At 35.6% G+C, this 11,829-nt stretch overlaps 1 long non-coding RNA gene across 2 annotated transcripts; it reads right to left on the minus strand.

Moving 5' to 3' along the window:
- Window positions 1-2,751: 2,751 nt before the first annotated feature.
- Window positions 2,752-10,698, minus strand: LOC141358833 (uncharacterized). 2 transcript variants are annotated; one of them, XR_012365303.1, is made up of 2 exons: window positions 5,978-10,698; window positions 2,752-3,784 (listed from the first exon to the last, which is right to left on the minus strand). It is a non-coding gene; the product is annotated as an uncharacterized lncRNA (long non-coding RNA). The 2 variants fall into 2 exon arrangements; XR_012365302.1 differs by having other exon boundaries at window positions 2,752-3,787.
- Between the last annotated feature and the right edge of the window lie 1,131 nt (window positions 10,699-11,829).

An 11,829-nucleotide genomic window follows, 5' to 3' on the forward strand; every position in this document is an offset into this window, starting at 1 on the left:
ATAAAACTTTGTGCATATTCATAGTCTGATACTGATAATGACCTTGGTAACAAAGACGTCTTTTCAGTTTCACTGTAAGCAGCTGTGATTCACTTCTTGGCCTAGGTAAACAATTAACTGTTGTTTCCACTTCAGATGCAACTGAAATTACAGCGCCCTTTATGGCTCTCTGCTGGCCTTTAGGAAGTGTTAAGATTTTAGCAAAAGGAATGTACTTTGCAATAACATGTCTTTCTAGAATATTCAAATTGCATAGCTCTGGAGGAATAGGACTAAACTGAAGCTTATTGGCTACAGCAATGTCTGGCATTGTACCTCTCAAAAGTGTTGAATGGCAGCTGTGACAGATCCATTCTGTGTTCCTCATACAGTGATCAGTACAATCAGAACAAATGTGAACATAGTTACCTGTCAAACATAGTGAAACAACTGTTAGATTCTTTTGATAGCTTTCACGATCACAGGTGCGCACTTGATTTGAGAAGAGTGCTCTTGAACAGCATGTGCATATATATGTTGGTCCCTGTTTTATAATGTCTCTGAAAGTTTGCAATGCCTTCAATATTACTGGATTCTGTATTTCAACAGGTTGGTTATTTCTGAACACTTGTGTTGCCTGGCGCACACAGTCAATTACTTTATATTTTTGCTGTATGTCTTGTGCACAGTTTATCTTGTGAAGTATTTTGAGTGCTGATATTCTGTCTTTAGCTTTGAATAAATTATATGATTTCTGACGAGCCCTGAAGAGTGAGTCTTGCTGATAACGTTTTTTAAACACGTCCTTTCTTTGTTCATAGAATTTTGGGTCTATTTTGCACCGATTCATATAATAGTCTTTTTGCCTTTGCCTGAAAATTGCATCTCTTGAATATCTATCAGTTATGTACCTCTTTTGCTTTTCTTTAAATCTATCACTATTCCTGTAATTTCTTATGATATAGGTTTTTTGTCGCTCCCTAAAATGCCGATCCATTCTGTAATTTCTTATGACATAGTTTTTTTGTCTCTCTCTGAATTGGGCATTGCTATTGTAACTGCTGATTATTTTACTCTTTTTTCTCTCTCTGTATTCCTCATTATTCCTGTAATTCATAATAGCATAAATTCTTTTAATATTCATATTTTCCTCAGATTTGTTATAGTTGTTTATCATGGCTTGTTTGTGCTTTTCCCTGTAAAACGTATTAGTTTGATAACGTTTCTTCTTTGCTTGGTTATGTCTTTCCTTGTATTCTGTACTTGTTTTGTAATGCTCAGTTTTTTTTGTCTGTTTCCTGTCTTGTTTTAAATCAATTTTTTTGTGCCATTTTATCTTGTATCTTGTATCCTTGCGCCTTCTGGATTTGTTAAGCTTTTTTGATTGTTGATAGTCAGATGTTTCCAAACAGTGATCATTTGGATCTGACAATATAATTTGAATTGAGGAATCTTTTGAGATGTTATGAGAAAGTGTATTTAATTGAACATTTTTGTCTCTGTCCAAATTGTCAGTTACAGTAGTTTGAATCTCCATTTCATCTTCATGTGTTATGTTGACTGGACACTGAACTGGATTTCGGACCTGAATTTGCTGTTGTGACGATGCACATTGGTCATTAGTGGACAGAAACTGAGATGCTACACACGGCTCTATGTTATCAAGATACTCCATGGAGACATCAGTACATACTGTTGTGCTTGTGAATGATACTGGCAGCAGATCAAATTGCACGTTATCGCTTAACTGGAAACACCCTTGAAACAACAGCAACAGTCTCTCTATCATGTCTTCTAAACGTGAAAATGTCAACATTACAGCAGTACCCGTGCCATCATTAGTAGACATGCCATCTGGTGTTCTGCAGTGTGAATCAAAAAATCCAAACCTCCCTGAGCGATCTCTAAACAAAGCAACACAATAAAGTCCACACAAAAACAGGCAGTTGCTGATTTCACTTCTGAGACATTGCAGAGTATTCTCGAGGTTGTCATAGCTGCCTAGTGCAGGTGCATCTCTTAGTAATCCAAACCTCTGGCCATGTTTAATGATGTTGTAAGAGCACAAGTTTGTCTCAAGTTTATCCGGTAGCTCATCAAAATCAAGGAAATTACTCCGAAATTGTCCTTTACTCTGTAGTGTTTGCTTGACAAGAGTGTACAAAGCATCACCTTTCTTTAAAATGTCATCTAATACCAAACTGTTCAGCTCATTACGTTCGTTGTGCACCGCGAGAAACATTAAGGAATTGCACGTGCACTGTTGCCCCCTGGAATAAATAGCATACCTCGGGTCACTTTGACAGTGGGACGCCGTAACAGAGAGCACGTCTGGGCTTACGTCACTCGCACTTGACACGGAGTTAATGCACAGTGAAGCTTCTACCTTTCTGCGCTGCTTCTGGGCTTCACTTCGTTTACCTTTACGTGGCATGACGATGGAACAGGTGTTAGAAATCTAAAGATCTGTTTATAGCAAAGTACCTTTCGTATGTTAAACAAGTGCAAATTTTCCGGATAAAACCTTAATAACAAATACAAAGACCCACTCAATGAATATTAATGCTTATTATACGTTATGCTAGTATACCACAGTAACAAGTGTCAACCTACTGTATTTACATACACACAATGTAACTGTTATACCGTCAACCCTTTGTATTTCACTGAATTATAAAATGTTAACTAAAGGCAATGCCAGTAATGCAACCAATTAGTAAAGGCAAATGTTACAACGTGGTAAGATTCAAATATGAACTTGCCAAACCAAAATACTTTACTGATATTTTAATTACCTTTAAATGTACTGCACTCAAATATCAATTACAACAAGAGTCAAACTGTAAATATATTACTGATATATTAATTAGCTTTTTAAGTACAGGACTGAAATTTCAGTAACAAGTCAACAAATTAAATATACAAACACACAAAACTATAGCAATTGAACTGTTATACTGTCAAACACTGTCAACCCCAATATTGTACAAAAATGTTAACCAAAAGCAATATCAGTAATGCAATCAATTAATAAAGGTAAATGTTACAATGTGGTAAGATTCAAAGAGGAACTTGGCAAACCAAAATATTTTAATGACCTTTAAATGTAGTCTATTCAAATAGCAGTTACAACAACAGTCAAACTTAGAATATTTTACTGATATATTAAAGTACTGTACTAAAATTTCACCGTTAAAACAGTCAAGAAATTAGATATACAAACACACAAGACTATAGCAATGGAACTGTTGAACTGTTAACCTCAATATTTTACAGAAATGATAACCAAAGGCAATATTACTAATGCAATTAATTAGTAGAGTATAGGCAAATGTGAAAAGACTCAGATATAAATGTAATACGTTTCAAAGATGAACTTGCTAAAACAATTTTTTTTACTGATATATTAATGACTTTTAAAAGTACTGTAATGTGTATTATCTATTATAAGCAGTCTAAAAGACTATAGGAAATTATGTAATTTTAAAACTATAGTAAATTATTGTGTGTGTTGATGGTGTTGATTTCCCAACGCAGTCCTCTAATCAACGTTGCTTGTTGAAGACACTCAAGGCAGCAGGGCACACTGGAGCTGTAGGTAGTTCTGCTCTCACTCTTTCTGTCAAAGCAAAAAGTTAAAGGGACGTTCTGTTTTGGGGAAAGTCAGTGTTTTGGGGTTAGGGCAACAGATTGGCTGGGTGGGGTAAAAAAATGGGTCGTTTTTTTTGGGTAGAAATTATAGGCTTTTTTTTAGTTGAGTCAGTGTTTTTTTTTTTGGGTTTCCTGGCAGTTTTTAAGAGGCAAGCTGCTTGGGTATGCATTGCATGTTTTGCAGTGTTTAAATGCAGTTTGCGTTTGAAGAGGAAGCAAGCAAGCAAGCAAAGCAGCAACGTTTTGAAATGTGCAGCCAGGTTTTTGTGAAGTAAAAGTACAGAGTAGAAGAGAAGCAATGATTTTAGCAAGATAAAAGTTTGAAAGAAAATGTATATAAAGGTCAGGACAGGACATAACAAACACACACAACACAAAGAGAAAAAAAACAAGTTAGTTACATTCTAAAGTCAAAAAAAGCACGCATATTACAGAATGATTAACAGTAAATACTTAATTGTACAAAACATACTGCAGGACAAAAATAAGTTAAAATTTTTGTTTTAAACTCAAAGTATTAAGATCATATTAAAAATACACTCCAATATCAGTTTTTGAAAAGGCTGAATTATATTATCTTGGTTACACAGAATATAGGTCCAGTCTGTATGTCCATTCTGTTAAGGGTGGGGCAGTCAAAAGCTGATGCTCTGTACAGAGTGTTAAGTGTATGACACAAACTGACTCTGATTTCTTCTTTTAAAATCATATAATATTTTTTAGGGGTGTCACAATTAATCGATTGTGCGATGCATCGCGATGCAGGGGTGGACGAATCTGCATCGATGCAGTAATAACCCATAATCGATTATAGCCTGATGACGTCATTCGTCGCGTACAGGTATGTGGCGGTAGAAAAAATGCCGGAGGGTTGTGAGACACGAGTGATAAAAAATGCACTTAAAGTACTTAAGTACTAAAAAACACTAGACAGTTTTATGCACTTTTAGTTTTTCCTAACGTTGCTGCTGTCTGCTGTTTACAGAACAAGTTTGTCTTGTTTCCTAATAAGTAGTATACTTTAGTATACTTCTTAAAGACAACAAAATAAAAAGGAGTTTTCATACTGTATCTGCCTTCTTACATTCATCAATATAAATGTAGCAATGTGCAGTAATAAAAAAAAGGATGCAATGCATCGTGATGCATCATGATGCATCGTAACATCGAATTGAATCGAATCGTTAACTTAATAATCGGAATCGAATCGAGGAACCAGTGAAGATTCACACCTCTAATATTTTTCATATTTCCATGCAAACTGCTGATTAAATTTAATAGTGTATGTTCCTTCATGAGGTCATAAAGTAACCATGCAGTGAAAATCAATTGTGCATTGCAGTTACTAGATGCTACCTTTAAACCATATTGGCTTTGCCATTTTGGCAGAAACAAGGATGCGACTACACATGGGTTTGTTGTGTTCAGATTGACTAGACAGCAGGACGATGTATGATCTTATGTTTTGGGCATGTAATGCGCAATATTCTGACAGCCAGGTATGTGATATGTAGTAATTTTTTAATCTGTACAAATTTTATGTTGAGTAATATTATTCAGCCTTAGGAAAATTATTTTAATAAAATCCCAGTCATATCTCCCCCATTGTTAAGGCAATGGTTTGTCTAAAAATTAAATTTTTGTGTTTGTCAGCTTGCCATCAGGCCGTCCGAATTGTGGGTGACTTTGTTTCTTCAGTGGAGCACAGGTGTAGATTTTTGGCTCCAACCGTTCAGTCTCTCAGTGAATGTGCATGTGGATGGTATCAAAATTTGATGGAGAAAAATAACTCTGCGGCTCGTGACGACACATCAATGTCCTAAGAGATAAAACTGAACCAACAGGTTGCGAACCGGCTTCGTGGGTGCATGCTGCCACCCATTGTGTCGGGTGCACTGCATGAGGGTGCATAAGCACTATGCGGGGCACCGATGTAGTGGGTGGCGGTGTGCTCTTGTGGAGTTGGTTTGCAACCCACCCTTAAACACCAAGAAGAAGATGTGCACACACGTACTCCTTTAGGCATAGTGCTGTATTGAAGGTAAAAAAATTATATAAATACTTTTCGGTTTCTTGCACAAACCGATCGTTTCATGTCTTAGGACATTGAGTTGTCGTCATGAGCCGCAGAGTTTAATTTGGATTTGTCTGTACATTCCTCTGTCGGGTTTTGTTGCCACCCACATGCATTATACATCTGACGGACTGAAACGGTTGAGAGTTGGGGATCTGTATTTGTGTTTTGCTGAGGAGGCAGGTTCGCCTGCGTCTTGGGTGGCCTGGGGGTAAGCTGATAAACATAAGATGAACTAATGCTTTAAATGTGAAATATGTAACTGTTACTTACAAAGATGAATTAGATGTCCAATCTAGGAAAAACAAAATCAACAAAAACGACAAATTAGTTCAAAGTAGGCATGACCACATTTACAGTGTATTTAGAAAGTACTTAAACCCCTTTACTTTATTTGCAAATTTGTTATGTTTGCATTAATCCTTTTTATAATTTATATATATCTCAAGAATTTAAAATTACAAATTCACCTACATCTTGGACGGCCTGGGGGTAAGCTGATAAACATAAGATGAACTAATGCTTTAAATGTGAAATATGTAACTGTTACTTACAAAGATGAATTAGATGTCCAATCTAGGAAAAACAAAATCAACAAAAACGACAAATTAGTTCAAAGTAGGCATGACCACATTTACAGTGTATTTAGAAAGTACTTAAACCCCTTTACTTTATTTGCAAATTTGTTATGTTTGCATTAATCCTTTTAATAATTTATATATACCTCAAGAATTTAAAATTATATTACTTTCCAAAGATAATTGTTGTCACAATATTAAACACTGTGGACTGGTTTCACAGACAAGCCTATTAAGCATCTTTAAAAAGCACTCCTTTGAAGAAGACATTACTGGTGTGTATCATAAGACAAATCAATGGCACTGGCATATCTTAAGATGTGTTTTACTAAACCTTGTCTGTGAACCTGGGGGTGTGTTAATAAAAGTCCCATGTCAGATGCAGCTTTTCAAGGCCTAATTAAAATCTTCTGACTCAAAAAAAAAAAAGAATTTAAATCATTCTCATTAATCAACATCTAGTACCCCATAATGACAAAGTGAAAACTGAATTTAAGACATTTCTGTAAAATGTTTTAAAGGAAAAAAATAATTTCACATTTACTTAAGTATTCAGACCCTTTGCGATAACACTAGAAATTTTGTTTAGGTGCCATTTATTTGTGTTGATCAATGCCGAGATTTTCTACACCTTGACTCGAGTCCACTGAGATATCCTCACTACAACCTTATGAAAATGACCCTAAGCAAAGAACAAGGACAACACAGTAGTGGTTTAGGGACAACTATGTGAGAAATGGACCAACCAATGCCCTGACTTCAACCTCACCAAGCATCTCTGGAGAGACCTGAAAACGGCTGTCAGCCGACAGTTCACATCCAAACTCACTGAGCTTGAAAGGATTTAAAAGGAAGAATGGCAGAAATTCCTTCAATCCAGATGTGCAAAGCTTGTTGCGTCATTCCCAAAAAGACTCGAGGCTGTACTTGCTGCAAAAAGTGCTTCAACTAACTACCAAGTAAAGTGTCTGAATAATTTCATTTTTTTTTCTTTTAAATACATTTAGACATTTCCAAAATCCTGTTTTCAGTTTCTCATAATGGGGTACTGAGTGCAGATTAATAATAAGAGGGGGGGGGGGGGATTATTGTAGTATCAGATTGAGACCTAACAAAATTGAACTGTGTAGGGGGTCTAAATAGTTTCTAAATACAAAGGTCCACAATGTGCAGTATAATGTCATTCAAACTTCAGTGTTTCTGCTGTCCTATAATAATTGGTAAAAATTAAGTATTGATCTTATTTAGTCGTACCCAAAATGATCTAGTTAGTCACATATGCTTCAGAATAAACAATTAATTATATGATATTCCTGTTCAAAATGTTCCCTTTCCTGTGGTATTAATGTAAAGATTGTTAATTTAATAAATTATCGCATCAGGCAACACAATAGAACCTAAACTGTAAAATGCCATCTTCAGAATTAAATTTTTTTTTTAACTCACCCCCTTGTCATCCAAGATGTCTGTCTTTCTTTGTTCAGTTGAACACAACCAGACCTATATTAAATAATACCCTGGCTGTTCCTTGCTTTGTAATGGCTCTGATCAGAGACCAAATGTTTAAAAGCTCCAAAAACTGCATCCATCCATTATTAAAGTAATCAAAATTTAATGTATCCAGTGGGTTAATAAAAAAACAATTCATATTTTGACCTTTTAGTTACAAAACATACCTTAAATAAACAGACAATAAAACATTTAGTGTCTAACGACTGTCAGTTTTGTCACAACTCATGATGAAACACAAGAACCAATAACATTTTACATACCACTATATTTAAATCTATAGTTGATTTTGTTTTATAAAATTACGTATATGTAACTAATCACTAAAAGTGCTCAGAACTAAACTTTTTCTTATAAACCTTATACTTTGCTTCTAAATACATTTATTAAACCACTGGGTTGTATATGGATTACTTTAATGATGGATGGATGGACCTCTCTGAGATCGTAAACGCTTGGTCCATGATCAAACCCACCACAAAGCAAAAAGGAGCCAGGACACTAATAACTAGAACTCTGATTGCGTTCAGCTGATGAAAAAAAGGCATAAACACCCTAGATGTCTTAGATGGGGCTAAGTAAAAAAAATCTATCATTTTTATTTCTGAAGGTGGAGTACATCTTCAATAAAGTCAGTTTTACTTTCAAACTAGGAGTGTAACGGTTCTCGGTAAAGAATCGAATCGTCCTGTTTTCCGCCCATAGTTTGGGACGCACGTGCACCGTGTTTAATTCGACCACACATTTCTATTATAGTTTGGTGAAAAAACGATGCATAAAAAAGCTAATCTATGGTTCTGAATAATCTCTGCATGTGTTAAGGTGAGAGTACCTGTGCAATCAACTCGAAGTATGCAAATTTGTTGCCAACCTCACAGTTCATCCTCGCGTGTTTGTGTGTTTCACAGACCGTTTAGCACGGCAAACGAAGGAGAAAAGACGCTAACAGAGTCATGCCCAGCTGCATTTAAGTCTACTGCAGCAACGATGCTCAAGAAAATGTGGACAAAACTGTAAAATTCGGAAGTGCTGTATGCCTAAGGCAATACATCTAATATGACGAGTCGCTTTACACGTCATCACCAGGGTTTTGTTGATAGCACACGATCGCAGGTGAGACAGAAACAGCACAAACTGCCTTCTGTGTTTGAATTTTAACAAACCTATCTTCTTGCAAAAAAAAACTTGAGGATAGCGGCATAGAATATAAAAAGTAACCCAGTGTTCTAAGCTATTTTATGTTCATATTGAATTGCACAGTAAAGCTGGTATATAGTATAATAATACAAGTGCTCTTAAGTGAAAATGTTGATTTTGCCAGAGGTTAAAAACGGCTTAGGTTTTTATTTTTGTAAAGCAGCCTGTTGTGACCAATGTGTACTGAAACTGTGACCCTAAGCCGTGATACGCACCGAAACGTGAGTAATTTGAACCGTTACACCCCTATTTCAAACATGCTGAAATGGCCAAAACTGACAAACAACAATAAACATTGGTAAACAATATCTGTTACATTAACAGAAAAACAATGTTATAATGTCATTAGGCAATTACTGATTCAAAAGTAATTGAAAATGACTTACCAAATGTGGATGGCTCTGAAAAGAGCCTTTGGGTTCGCTATAAAAAATTGTATTAAATAGGTGCTGTTGCCCAGCAAAACCAGAATTTTGGCTGAGGTCTAGAGAAAATCAAACAGAAGAAAATGAAATGGTCACTAAATATCTAAATAAAATATGTCACAGCTTGTACATTTGGTAAGAATTTGACATTCAAAAATAATACTTACTTAGCTAAAGCAGTTAAAGTTTTCAAAAGAGCAAAAGAAAGAAAAATTAAACATTACTACTTAAATATCATGTGCAAGGTTAACTGTTCAGAAAAAAAGTATTATGTTGCAACAGAGATTCTTATATAAATGACTTACCACAAAAATGTCTAGACAGCAAAAAAATGATGTAACAAAAGTACAGGGGAAAGAGAAAAAAAACATACATTATTATCAAATCATAAGGGTTGATATACCAACCATATTCTTTTTACAATAGTATATTTTATAAAGTATATTTTGAGGAATTGCCTCCAACATATTAATAAACGTTACACTAGAAAAAAACGCATGTATTTTGTGTACTTCCCCCTACCTAGGCTCTTTGTTCAAACATTTTTTCGTCTCTCGCAATTAAAATAACAGTGAAGCTAATGCTGCGTTCCAGGCAGGCTTTTAAACCCGTGAGTTACGACTTCAAAACCACGACTCACGACCCTATGCATTCCAGGCAGCCTGTAACTCGTGTTTATACAACCTTCTACCGGTGAAAGTGCACTGGAACGGCAGTCAAACCCGTGACTTCCCACCCGTGAACTCGTACTGGATCGATGTACTCCCAGTTCAGAGTCGTGAGTCGTGGTTTTGAACTCGTGAGTTACGGGTTACCGGTGTTGTGTCGAAGTCTGTTCCCCCTATTTTTCCCTTCAGTGTAGTGTTTTTATGGCGTTTTTATCACGTTATAGGTTTTATTATTTATATATTTAAAGTTTTAATGGCTACTGATGTGTGCATTTCTGTAATGTATCTGTATTGTTCTTAATGGTAAGTCAATTATTTTTACAGTATGAATCATATTATATGTATAATATTTATTTATTTATGTATGCAAACATTACATTTTTAAAACAACCAGTAAAGAAAAAAAAAGAGAAAAAGACAGGCTATATTTTAAAAGAAATACCCTAATAAAAAACTGTCAAATGTATGAAATATTTAATAAATTGTATTATAAAATACATGATATTATGCCTTTTTAGTATAACCAATTCAAATATTTAATCTTTCCAAATGTAACGTGATGAAAACGCTATAAAAGCACTACACTAAAGGGAAACATAGGGGGAACTGAGTTCGACACAACACCGGTTCCCTGGAACGCAGCATAACAGTGGCTGAATCCCAAACCGCCTACTTCCATACTACATAGTATGTAAAAAGCGCTACTTTGCGTACTATATAGTATGGAAGTAGGCGGTTTGGGATTCAGCCACTGTTAATAATGCGGAAGCTCAAGCTGGGCGCGAACAGATATGTAAAGGCTAGATGGCTCGTCCGCGATGCTGGCCAATTGAGTGCAACGTCCGCATTTTGGCGGCCATCTTACGACAGGGCGCTCGCTCACTCGTAGCATTGAGTTTTAATGATGCAGGTACTTTTAAATGACCATAACTTGCTTAATTTTTTACCGATTTTCAAACGGTTTGGTTTGTTATAAACGTCAATGATGTACCTATGACACTGCATACCTATACTAAAAATAAAAAATAAATTCATGAAACATGTTAAAGCATCCAGAATTATAGCCACGTTAATAACGTTTGTAAAAACCCAAACCGTTTGAAAATCGGTAGAAAATTGAGCAAGTTATGGTCATTTAAAAGTACCTGCACCATTAAACTCAATGCTACGAGTGAGCGAGCGCCCTGTCGTAAGATGGCCGCCAGGTGATGCCGTTAGGGACTCCGCCATGAGCCATCTAGCCTTTATATACATATCTATGTTCGCGCCTACCAAACGTATCTTAAACAAATAAGTTAAGTTACCATAACATCAAAATGAACGTAAAAACTATGATAAAATATGAAACAGGTCAAAAACTCATGAACAAACAAGGCATTTAAGTAAAGCCTCGCCTGCAGATGTCACTGTAGCTTCGAGTAACGTAACGTTATGTTATTCTTCTATAGACGACACCATGCATTTATTACATATAATTGCATATGTTAGTCCACAACTTAAGTGGTTGTTCCTACCATCCATATAACCTCGGTTAAGTTGATTTTTGTTACCAAAAACAGGCAGACGCCTGAGTGTCTGACAACCACTTAAGTTAACGGTTACCTTTTCCCTCACTGAAATTGTTCGGTCGGTCCGTCCGTTTAACGGTTCACATTAACAATATATCAAACTAAAATCATATAAACAATAAAAATGGGCTTTAGCCACAATTTCTTAGGCTACAATTATTTGAACTATCCGTTTGTTTT

The sequence above is a fragment of the Misgurnus anguillicaudatus genome, chromosome 22 (genome assembly GCF_027580225.2).
Source record: "Misgurnus anguillicaudatus chromosome 22, ASM2758022v2, whole genome shotgun sequence".
Classification (NCBI taxonomy): domain Eukaryota; kingdom Metazoa; phylum Chordata; class Actinopteri; order Cypriniformes; family Cobitidae; genus Misgurnus; species Misgurnus anguillicaudatus.